The sequence below is a fragment of the Xenopus laevis genome, chromosome 1L (assembly GCF_017654675.1).
Source record: "Xenopus laevis strain J_2021 chromosome 1L, Xenopus_laevis_v10.1, whole genome shotgun sequence".
NCBI lineage: Eukaryota > Metazoa > Chordata > Amphibia > Anura > Pipidae > Xenopus > Xenopus laevis.
The window spans coordinates 222,527,990-222,541,082 of NC_054371.1; the positions used below are offsets into that span (position 1 = coordinate 222,527,990).

The 13,093-nt window shown below is 42.9% G+C and overlaps 1 pseudogene; it reads left to right on the plus strand.

Moving 5' to 3' along the window:
* Positions 1 to 1,124: 1,124 nt before the first annotated feature.
* Positions 1,125 to 4,227, plus strand: LOC108718574 (annotated as a pseudogene).
* The last annotated feature ends 8,866 nt before the right edge of the window (positions 4,228 to 13,093 follow it).

Below are 13,093 nucleotides of genomic sequence, written 5' to 3' on the forward strand. Positions count from 1 at the left end.
GTACATACAGTGTTGTGGGGTGTACATACAGTGTTGGGGGGTGTACATACAGTGTTGTGGGGTGTACATACAGTGTTGTGGGGTGTACATACAGTGTTGGGGGTGTACATACAGTGTTGGGGGTGTACATACAGTGTTGTGGGGTGTACATACAGTGTTGGGGGGTGTACATACAGTGTTGGGGGGTGTACATACAGTGTTGGGGGTGTACATACAGTGTTGGGGGGTGTACATACAGTGTTGTGGGGTGTACATACAGTGTTGTGGGGTGTACATACAGTGTTGGGGGTGTACATACAGTGGGGACTGGAGACAGGTGGGTTATTCAGTGCCAATGGCTGAAAAGTGATATTACACAAAATGTCAGGCCAATTCAGGAAGCTTTGTTTGTCCTGAAACAAAAATGATGTATTGAACATATATCTAGATATTCCCTAATTATTTTATTAAAAGAAAACTATCTGCAGAAATGCCCCTAAAGTGAAAAAGCACAAAATATTGGCTGACAAACAAAGCTGTAAAGCTGGCAGGGAAAGCATTAAAATACACCTCCCTCTCCTCCAGGTTTTGGGGGGTTTTTTTGCAGCCAATCACTGTGAGCATGGGAGATGGGGCCCTTGGTGCATAGGGGTGGGGGTCGCCACCACTGCATTGCTTTATAGGGATGTAGCGAACCGCCGATAATGTGTTCGCGAACGCCGTTCGCGAACACTGGCAAAAATTGCGAACAGTTCGCGAACTTCGAACATCCGAAAATCGTTCGATTCGAACGATCGGAGGATTTTAATCGTTCGATCGAACGATTTTCATTCGAATCGAACGAAAATCGTTCGATTTTAGCGATCGAATGGTCGAATGGTCGAATGATTTTGACGCGAACGCCTATTGGCGAACGTCGCGCGACGTTCGCGAACTTGCGGCGGACGCGAACAGCCGATGTTCGCGCGAACAAGTTCGCCGCCGAACAGTCCGCGACATCCCTATTGCTTTACTGTTTGCATTGTACATAAAGGTCAGTTCTTAGGAAATAAATATGTATGAGGTACAGTAGAGTGCAGCTGTGTGCAGTTACTGAGTATTCTTGAAAGGTAGTGTGTATAGGTCCATCCCCTCTGACTGTCACATTGCAACTGTCAGGTGCATTTTGGAATGACTGAAAAGCAAAAATGATGTGTATATACATAACCCCCAAGCAATTTTACAATGATTTTGAAGTTATTTGTAAAAGTAACTACTAGCATTAAGCATTAATGATATGGCTGCACAGCTGGTTCTAACTACTGAATACAGAATAATCTGTAAAGAGCTGCATAAAGGTGTTATATAAATGAAGGTAGTATATGTTCTTCTCTAGGAAGAGATATAAGGGCAATAATAAGCCATATCTCTTTATACATTGTATTATCTGTGCAGTGTGAGGATTATTCTGGGACAATACACTCCCCTGCACCTGGGGGTTGTTGACCCCAGGTATTTCAGTCTATTTCAGGATCTGTGTGGTGCCGTTCAGCTTCTCCAGAAATGATCGGGCTTGCTGCCACCCCTGAGGTTTCTCTGGCAGATGAGCCGTGAGGATTCGAGCTTGGGGGCTTCCCCCGCAGACAATGATAACATTGAAAGCCTGGGTACAGGATAAGAAAGGGGGGATATTCTACTCCAGGGCCTTTTACAAGACTGATACTGAGGGCAAAGTGGATCTGGATCAGTCAGAAGCCACAGGAGGAGATTTCCAAGGTCTTCACCCTATGGGACTGTTCTGGTATCTAAAACCAATTCCCCCGTACCGGAAGCTGATAAAGCGGGATGTTATGGGGAGCCCTTTCCGTGTGCACCTGGAGCTGTATCCTACTGTGATGCTTTTCTCCATGGATCAAATTCCTGCCGTCACTACAGTGGTGGAGAGGTGGTATGTAGCTCCCGGGGTGAGACGGCTGGAGGTCAGAGATGGACGGGTCCGAGGGGCACTTTTCCTCCCACCAGGTGAGATGCAGAAATACATGAGATGTCCACTGCCCAGCCCCGTACATTATAAACATGAATTTCATTATCTTTATATCATTCTTGATTGGCTGGATTCAACAGGGCAATGGGCAGAGTTTCCTGCACTTTCTTGTTCTACTCATCATCCCTCAGTATCATCATAGGGTGATAATGTGGCACAAGAAATCAGTGACACTGGATCGTAACCACGTTTCTTCATACTTCCAGCACAGGCACAAGCTATATGTAGTAGGATCTTCCAACTAGTTCACTGTTTTAGGAGCCTTCTCGAGGGCAGCCATCAGCAATCATGGGACCCCATACTACTAAGTTAGCAGGGATCTCCCCTACTGATGCCTACAGATCTCCTGGCATTATTGGGTGGCCCATAATGGAAAAAAATGCATTTTTCCTAATAAACCCAGTTGATGCCCCATTATTAAATACCCCTGTCTGTGGCCAGCCCAACCCCCACAACTACCAACCCGTTTGTGACATGCCTGTTTTACACTTTCCCATGATATCAAGCTAAACAATGTCATGTGTTTCATAGGCCCAGACAGGAGGATCCATCCTAAACGTTGAAGTCACAGTTGTCCTAGCTAGTTGTACTTTGAGAGTTCCCAGCAGATTAAATAACGTAAAATATTTCCTTGGAATGGAAAGTGTCAATCATGACAATTTGTCTACTCACCTCCCAATAACATGATGTCCCTGAACTTGTCTGTGCCCCATTCTGGTCTCCTTTAATAACATTATGAATCATATAGCAGAGCTGTGGAGGTGCCAGAATCCTGCTACCAGAAAAGCTTTTCTTTTCCATCATCGCTTACTCTTTATGAAAGCAGCACCTTCCCTATGAGGTTCTTTATCCCCAACATTTGACATTCACCACCCTTATGGAGTTTCATATACTCACTCAAAGTCACCGCTCAAGACAAGTCACTTAATAGATGCAGTAGTGCTTAGTGAGTGATCCTTGTGGGCTACTGACTTTGGCATCCTATTTGAAGAAAACCCTGAAGGACAGCAGAGCTGAACAGCCCTTTTTCTTTTTTCTTTTGACCTCACCAGGCTTGGTAAAAAGCCAGTTCCTCCTGTTCGTATTGAAAGACATAATGCATTCTAGTTTATTTTACACGTAGTACAAAATGTGGCACCCAGGCACCCTTTGGCACAATAGGATGTCATTTCTTGGTGGAAAATACTAGGGAAATGTGTCCACATTTTGTGGGGGAAGAGTTATTTTGTTGTCTAATGTTCAGAAGATAGTGATCAAGTTGGAGGCTGATGATTGATCTCAATTTTAGGTGAAGGTCCCTTCCCAGGAGTCATTGACATGTTTGGTTGGATTGGAGGCCTCCTGGAGTCCCGAAGCAGCCTATTGGCCAGTAGAGGGTTCGCCTCCCTTGCCCTCGCTTACTTTGCTTATGAAGATCTTCCAAGCTTTTTGGGGGATGTGGACCTCACATACTTTGAAGAGGCTGCTCAATTTCTTTTAAGGAACCCTAAAGTATGTATAGAAATGTATTCTTTAGATGATTATCTGTACATTCTTTTGGTTCCAGGAAGGTGTCGAACTTTGTAGGTCTGGTGTCTTTGCCCAAGGAAAGAATACTGTTATTATTAATCTACATTAATTTCTTGCAGGTGTCGGGGGATGGAGTTGGAGTGGTCGGAGTGAGCAAAGGGGCAGAGATTGCACTGTGTATGGCCTCTTATCTGCCGCAGTTTCAAGCTACTGTTTGTATCAATGGGACCAATGCAGTAAATGGAAACCATCTTACTTATGGGAATATATCTGTGGAGGGAATCCCCTTCCAGCTAGAAAGAGCTCAAACAACACACTTAGGAGCCATGCAGTTCAGCTCCACGATACATGACCCAAGAAAGTCGGAATATCAGGACTGTATACTTCCCATAGAGAGAGCCCGGGGCCCTGTTCTTTTCTGCGTTGGGGAGAAAGACCAGAATTATGACAGTTTGTTCTTTGCAAATGAAGCTTTAGCATGGGCAAGGAAAAATGGCAAGCAGAATGTGTATGTGCGGTGTTACCCAGGGGCAGGGCATCTCCTGGAGCCACCCGGCTCTCCTTTCTGCCCAGTTTCACAATCCCCTTTCTTTCCTCTTCCCTTAATGTGGGGTGGGGAGCTTGTACCCCACTGTATAGCCCAGGAAACATGCTGGAGAGAGATGCAGGATTTTCTCCAAAGCAATCTTACCCCCTGTACTAAGAGTAAGTTATAAGGAACAGGATCTTTATTGCTTCCATTGGGATTATATTGGTTGACACCAGACTATATCCTCAACCAGGCCCAGGCAATCTGGCAACCAGAAATACAATAGTGGCTGCTGTAAGGCGCCATTAACATTCTAAAAGCTACAGTTTTCTTGTACGAAAGGGATTGGCAGCCATGATTGGCAATCTTAATGCTCCCCTGGTATGTGATTCCTCATTTACAAAATAAATAAAGTTATCTGTATATATCTCCCTGGTACTCCTGAACTTTTAAAGTTGTCTCCAACCCAGGAAATTATTTTTCCTGTTCCTTCACATAGTAGTGGGCAACAGAAATTAGCAAAGCATAGTTGGTTCCCCACCGCTACCAGCAGAAGCTCCAGGACCGGATATTTCTACCTGTGCAAGTTCTGTGAGGGCCCAATCTGGGCCAAGGGCGTCCATTGCGTCCAGAGTGCCTGGATTTGGACAGATCCTATGAAGTTCTCAGGGTAAAAGTTCAGTTTCTCTTCCTTGACAAGCTGCTTGATGCACAAAAATGAGAGCTGCTCATTAGCCATGCAAGTTATACTGCAACTATAAGCAGTCACATGTGCTGTGTGGTTAAAAGTGCCTAAAGAAAATGGGCTTGTTTCCCCTAAGGCCTCAACTACATGAGCGTTTCCCGTCAGATCGATGCCCGGCGACAAAACACATGCGACAAATTGGACGGAGACGCAGGCGTCAAAAATCTAATTGGTCTGATTGAAAAGTCACAGGTAAGAACTACATTACATCCGCCGCGACTATCAGATGTGGACACAATGAGCAGTGTCTTCATTAGACAGTCGGACCGTATAGTTCTTACCTGCACAAGCTTTTAGAAGAAAACTATATATATATATAACTATATATAACTATATATATATATAAAACTTCTATATGGGCTATTGCTTTCACAGAATGAGGCTAGGTTGGCTAATTAATCTCCAGCCTGGGGGTTGGCCTTTATTGGTTCACCTGCAGCATGAAAAGCTGTGCAACTAAACCCCTGTGCTGCATGAGTGCACATGCTTTAGAAGCAGATATACTACATGATTATACCAATCAGAATGCATGTGCCGGATCAATCAAATATATGGTTTAACTACACTAGTCTTGAAAAGGAAAATCAGGAAAGTTATCTATAATCAGGTTATCCCTTTAGGGTAAGGGCACACAGGCAGATTCGAGGAGATTAGTCGCCCCGAATCACCCCCACAAATCTCCTCTTCTTCGGGGCGACAATGTCCCCGAACTGCCTTCCCCTACCTTCCTGTCAGCTAGAATGAAAAAACGATTTTTCATTCTAGCCTGCGGGAAGGTGGAGGAAGGCAGTTCGGGGAGATTGTCGCCCCGAAGAAGAGGAGATTTGTGGGGGTGATTCGGGGCGACTAATCTCCCCGAATCTGCCTGTGTGCCCTTACCCTTAGAGGAAAGTTCCAAGGAGAAGCTTGTGCAGCCTAATTAATTTCCTACCTATTATGGCTTTATTTAATTCACCTGCAGCCTGGTAAGGCCTGGGTAACAGAACTCCTGTGCTGTATAAGGGCACAGACTTGAAGAAACCGTTATCCAGCCAGGTAAATTATCTAAATAACTTTCCTTTTCAGGGAAAAGCTTCTAATGCGACGAGAGCTTACTATTCCTTTTCAAGAAAAAGGGGCAAGGCCAAATAAAAATACAAAGGAAATGCATCTGATCCGGCCAGCATTATTTCAAACATACAAAAAAGAAAGTAAAATTTGATCAATGCACATTCCCTGCTCCCGTTTCACAAATGAATTTAGTATCTAAGCCGCTGCATGTATTTTATAAAACAGGGTTTTTTTAGTTATTATGATTATAAATTTGATAAGCCACCGTACCACATGAAAGTAAACGCCATATGGTGGTCCTAACTATTTACCTCTGGTCAAGTATTTTCTGGGTTGGCATCTCCCTGTATAACGGCATGTCTTGGGGGTCAGTGTCTCCAGATCAAGGCATCGGCTTAAATGGGCTTGATCCTCCTCCATGCCCAGTGTCAGACTGGCCCACAGGGATACCAGGAAAACTCCCGGTGGGCCCAGGTGCTGCTAAACATTTGGCCTATTTCATGGCCATTCCCTATTTCTTTGAGAACAAAGTGGCTAAATAGATGGAATAAAAGATTATAGTATTATAGTATGTAAAGAATAGTGACTGGGAGAATAGAGGTTGAGTGAGGAGAAGAAGAATAATAGTACTGAAAATGGGCCCTTGGTCTATGGTTCTTTGGTGGGCCCCTGGTTTAAGGTTTTTGGGTGGTCCCCTGGTGTCCCAGTCCGACACTGTCCATGCCAAAAAAACATGTTTTCCGATGACAGCATCCCTTTAAGGCTTATAAAAGATAGTGATTGCCCAGACCAGCAACAAAGTACTGATCTAACTGGGCTAAATACTCTATGCCACATTATTTATAGGGGAGAGGTTGCCCTGATACAAGCAATGGTTTCATAGGCTTGTCCTTCCTCCCCTGCCTGCGGCTTGTCCAAACCAACACCTATTTTTAAAAGCATAAGACCCCCATTAAAGGGACAGGTGTGGGGGTGCTAAAACCACATGGAAGTCTGGCCAGAACTCTAGGCACTCTGCTGAAGTATACAAAAAAGGGGAGTTGTGGGAGCACTGCAAGGTGAAATAATATATTATATATATATCCTTTTAACATGTATTGAATAAAATTTATCTTTTTTAAAAAAGCTACAAAGGATCCCAGTGTGCACCTTACCTTTTTGGATTTTATATATATATATATATATATATATATATATATATATATATATATATATATATATATATATATATATATATATATGTAATACATGCATATTCGCTAAGTGGAAGCTTTCCCTCTAAGGTGTATTGCAACTAAAACACTCAGGCTACTGTGCATACAAAATATACAAAATGATTGGGCGCCAGGAGGTTCTTATGATGTAAACAAGAAACTGTTTATTAGTCCGAAGACAATATCCCCAGGTTTACTCACAGATGAGGTATTAGCACATGACACTCAGTCACATCAAGTAATAGGCAATTGCAGTATTCAGTACACCATTCCCATCCAGTGCAATGATCAGGAAGCTGACAGCTAACCTCACACCCTCTTCACTGAGGTCCCTGCACTGGAGCCAATCACACACAGTCGCCGCTCCGGCTATGAGGCAAGTTGATTATCTTGCCTAAGGCGGCACGGAGCCGCCAGTTACCTAGGGCGGCAAAAAGCCGCCTTTGGTAACTTAAAGAGACAAATCTGTTTTTTTACTAGTGCAGCGAGCGCAATAGCGGTCACTGCACTAGCGATGCGGCCCCTCCTCCACCCCCTCCAACGCTGGAAGTTAGAAGAGTGGAGCAGGAGGAGGGGCGGCATTAGGCCTGATCACACAGAGCCTCTGGGAAGCTACTCCCTGCTGCAAATCCTTGTTGGAGCTTCAGCTGCTCTTTCTCTTTACCCTATCTACCTTTCTCTACTACCTTGTTCTCACTAATCCTCATTCATGGGGGTTTCCTGGTCCCCGACTTCTCTCAAGAACATTTGGCTTATCTGGGCCTTGCTGTACTCAGGCTCCCTTGGGCACACCCAGCTGGATCAGCAACCAAACAGGAAGAGGCCACTCCTTACACACACTATAGTGCAGTGTGGCAGGAAGTTGTCATTACACCTCTTGGCCAATAACACTGATGGATACATAGGCTTTTGCCTAGTAACTAAGGAAAAGGGTAGGGCCTTAAAGCCATAGGGGCAGATTAACCCCTATGGACCCCTACAACTGGAATATCCATCCTTCTTATCCCATGAAAGTTAATATGCAGATAAATGTATAGTACCTTATTCATTTTCATATGTTTCATTATTCTCAACTGTGAATATTTCATTGTGTCCTACGGCCATCCTCTGATATGCTCAGCAATATTTTCCTGCTACTACACAGCAATCTAATACTATGTGGTCACTACAGTTGTCTGTGTTCATCATAACCATGGTACTCCTTTGTGGCAATGCAGTGATTATTTCTTGTACATCAACATACTATTACTCACTACTAATGCATTACTACTTTGATGCTACTTTATTTAGTGTACCAAATACATTCTGGATTGATTCCATATACCTTTGTTTGCAGACTTCAAAAAAAAAAACTATAAAACTATATATCAAAACTATATATTAAATACCTATGTATATAGGTTTATTAATACGTAAGTCCAACCTTTGAACTCTATTCAGGAATCTGAAGCCTCTCCAATTTGCCTCAGAGGGGGAAAAATTCCTTCCTGACTCCAAAATGGCAATGGGACCAGTCCCTGGATCAACTTGTACTATGAGCTATCTCCCATATCCCTGTATTCCCTCACTTGCTAAACACCATCCAACCCCTTCTTATACCTATCTAATGTATCAGCCTGTACCACTGATTCAGGGAGACAATTCCACATCTTCACAGCTCTCACTGTAACAAACCCCTTCCCAATATTTAGGCAAAACCTCTTTTCTTCTAATCGGAATGGGTGACCTTGTGTCAGTTGGAAAGACCTACTGGTAAATAAAGCATTAGAGAGATTATTATATGATCCCCTTATATATTTAAACATCGTTATCATATCACCCCTTAATCGCCTCTTCTCCAGAGTGAACATCCCCAATTTGGCCAGTCTTTCCTCATAGCTAAGATTTTCACTTTACCAGCTTAGTTGCCCTTCTCTGTACCCTCTCTAATACAATAATGTCCTGTTTGAGTGATGGAGACCAAAACTGTACGGCATATTCTAGATGGGGCCAAGATCCTGTTGCAAGGATGCCACATCCTGGATGGAATTAATTGGGAATTAATCCTGAGCCTTACTACATATTAAGGATTCTCACACTGTCAGAGGGGTGAGTAAGTTATGAAACTCTTGTCTTTTTTCGGGTTCCATTATTTAGGTCAATAGTGTTGCCATGTTAGTTCTGTGGTTCTCCTTTAAAGTTTTCTGGGTCTACCCATGACATATGAAAATGCACAGGTGCTCTTTATTCTAGGGGCTTTTTCTTTTATAGAGTTTTAGATCCTGAAATAAGTGGCCTTTGGTCTCAGTCGGTTATTCCGACTTAGTGGTGGGACAGTGGCCTGTATAGTGATGCATTGTTTCCTGATGTTCCCTCCCTAATATGTAAGCTTGGTGCCCACTGCCATTTGAAGTAACAGAAAAACTAAAAATCATATTATACTTACCGAGATTTTGTTTCCTGGACTGAAACATGGTAGTGGACACAGGGCTTCCCTAGTGGGGGGAGCTCTGCTTTTAGTCAATGAGAATGGGTTCATTTGGCGGGGAACCATATTTATTGATTAACTTGCTAATTCTTGTCACGTGATGGGGTTAACCCACTGGTGCCCACTGCCATGAGAAGGAACAGGAAACGAAAATCTCGGTAAGTATGATTTTTAGTTATTCCTCATTTATGGGTTCCATTCATTTTTAAGACAATCAGATTGCTGCAACCAAATGTTGTTTATTTGTCTGCAGCAAATAATGTTGGACCTGCCTGACATCAGAAGAATATCCAACCTTCATCTGAGAGGTACCTAGGCCAATCTAGAGAGAGAGAGAGAGAGAGAGAGAGAGAGTTTGAAATACCAAAAAAGCCATAACCCTAGGGTGAGAGCACAGACATATGTCTACAGACTGTGCAACACAGTGTACAATTCTAACATTTCCAAAGGAGAAACCATTCAAACATTAGGGCAGACCTGTAAGAGCTATGGAGTTGGCATCTCAAACATCAGTCTCTCAGGGCAGGAGGGCAGACCTAGGGGTCTGTTGACTTCAACATTCAACAAAAAGCAGCTCCCTCAAGCAAGAGACCCCCCACCCACAGAACATGTGTCTCAGAGTGAGAGAGCACATACAGATGGTTGGGCTATTAGAATAGTAGGACACATACTGAGTTTGTCAGTTCCCCACATGGACTTAATCATGAATATACCTTAAATCTTTTTTAATTGATCTTATCTTGTATAGGTGATCACAAGAACAAATTGCATTGTCCCTACAGGAATAAATTATAACCATCATTGTATACTGGGATGTTCAGATAAGTGTTTATTTCACTATGGTATACGGTTGCATTTAAATACTGTATATTTGGACTTTTAATGGACAGTTAGAAAAATCAAAAATTGTTAAGTTGTGACACCAGGGGGCAGTGTGCCCGAGGGTATATAAGATCATGTGATTGCATGTCGTTTTATGCTTGACAAAGAGTGGGATGCCATTCGAAACATTGCAATCTTTTTTTGCTGTCATGAGATAAGATAAATTAAAGGCAATTTTATGAAAAAACAGAGTGTTGTCAATGGGAAGATTTTACATTTGCCGAAATCATAATTCTCCAGAGTACAGGTGGCCATAGACTTTACAATTACTTTCCAGGAAATATAGTTTGTTTCAATACACACGTGTAGAGCTGAATCATCAGATATACATACAGAAACAATAGAATTCAACAATGGCTGATGTTCAGGTGCCTTCAAAGTTGCCCAATCAAACGTTTCTGGCCAGCCCAATCACTGAGCCGACCAATATCTAGGTCTTCTGCTGGTATTGGTTGGCTCGTTTCCCACCATACATGCACCAAATATCAAGTGAAAATTAGTTTTGTACAATATTATCAGTTCGTTTATGGCCTCCTTAAGGAGGATAATATAGGAGGATGATATTTTAAGAGGTTGGATGAAATGTAGAATAAATTTGCAGTTAGGGGTTATTCTAGGAAAATCCTTGAGAGATAAAAGGAGGAAGAGATACCTTGTCCTGTGGATAACAAAAGGAATTTATAGATGGATTAAAGATTGTCATTTTGTCTATCAAGACAAATAGGGAAGATAGTCCGTAAACATTGGGGTATATTAAGAGTAGAGTTCCCAGGGGTGAGTGTTTTTCAGAGACCCCAAGAATTGCATATAAAACAGCTCAATCATTAAGGGACAAACTTGTTAAAGGGGACCCGTCACCCAAAAAAATTATTAAAAATCATATTTTATCACATTAGTCAAGCAAAATGAACTTAAATTACACTATATAAATTATTTCAATCTTGTTTCCTTCAGTCTGGGAATTCAAAATGATAGCAAACAGGCAACAGCCATTTTGTGATGATGCAAGCCTTGCATCATCTCAGAATCTTGTTTGTGCATCAGAATGGGAGACCTGATGTCCATCCCCATGTCCTGGCTACACAATTAAATGGTAAAAAGAACGGGGGAATGTGTGGAGAGCAGTGACATGTAGGAAGTGCTGAATGGAAAGTGAAAGTAATTGTCTGCCCCGCCTCTATGCCCATGGCATAGAGGAGGGGCAGACAATATTTGATTGACAGCTGAGATTTTTAAATGAGGTTACAACAGCTATGAATGCTTTAATAAAAAATAGAAATTGGATTTCATGTTTAATTTGAAATGGACTTTTATTATACAGATTTTTGTGTCTGGGTGACAGGTCCACTTTAAGGCAGATGTGGACTCAGAGAGATTATTGCGGCAGGAAACCCTGTGCGGGCAAAAAAATTGTAGATTTCCTTGTATGTCCTGTAGACATTGTAACAGTTGCTTAAAAGGTAATAATGGTAATAATTTACCATCCGCATAAAGAAACAGTGAGTAAAATCAAGGGGTATCATACTTGCCTATCAACATATGTAGCTTATGGCATGCCCCTGTGGGCTTAGGTACTGTATGTAGGCCAGACAACTAGGCAGTTAAAAGAAAGGATAGAAGAACATAAATTGGACATCTGCTGAAATGTGAGCCAAAGTCGCATGTAATTTTGCCAATGCAGGGCATACAGTGTTGGTAGCCCAATTGCAGTTGGTTTCAGGTACTATAACAAATCCTAAAACCCAGGAGAGGGAGAGAAAGAGTTAAAAAGTTATTAAAATGTGAAGCTGGTTGGAAAGTTTAGGAACTTTAAAATTCCTAAGGGTATGAATAAAGAATACAAACCGACCCCAGTGATATAGATATGGCAACCCACAGGGTTAATGTGCCCCTATGGCTTTAAATCCCTACACTTCCTGATTTCCCTAGTTGCTGGGCAGATGCTCATGTAGCTAGATGTAATTTGCATAGTTGTGCTATTGGCTAGGAGGTGCTGTTACCACGTCCTGTCACACTCTGGTATAGTGAGAGAGAAGGGGTGCATCTAGGGTTGCCTTTCCATACGGCTAATACCAGGCAGGGGGGCGGGCCGTGATGTCAGTGGGTGGGGCCATGATGTAGATGGGAGTGACTGTGATGTCAGGGGTGGGGCTATGATGCAACAATCAGCTGATCGTCCTGTCAATCAAGGGAATCCTGCCCGCATTTCCTTATTTGTTAAATTGGGCAGGAAGTTTTGACCCGGGCAGCCCTTCAAAATACCAAACTGTTCATGTCAAAACCGGACAGGTGGCAACCCTTGTTGGATCCTCCTCTTTGGCTTTTGAAAGCTGATCCAGCTGGGTGTGCTCAGGGGAGCCTGGGTACACCAAGGCCCAGAAAAGCCATGTGCTCTAGAGGGACCAGTACCTCTAGAGAGATAAGTCGGGTGCAGGGACCCCGTGAATGAGGCCAGCTAGAAATAGGTTACTACCTGTAATAGGACTTTCTAGGAGAGTAAGACAGGCAGGTGAATTAACAAGAGCAGCTTGGCTACAAGTAGGAGGGATAACAAGGAGGTAGCTCTCCCTCAGGCAAGACTGGCCTGTAGTATAGGGACACAGCCTAAAAGGGAATTAGGGCTAGTGAGTTCCTTAATCCAACGTGTGAGGATCCAGGTCACGGTGCTGAGATCCTGATTGTGTATCTATCCTGG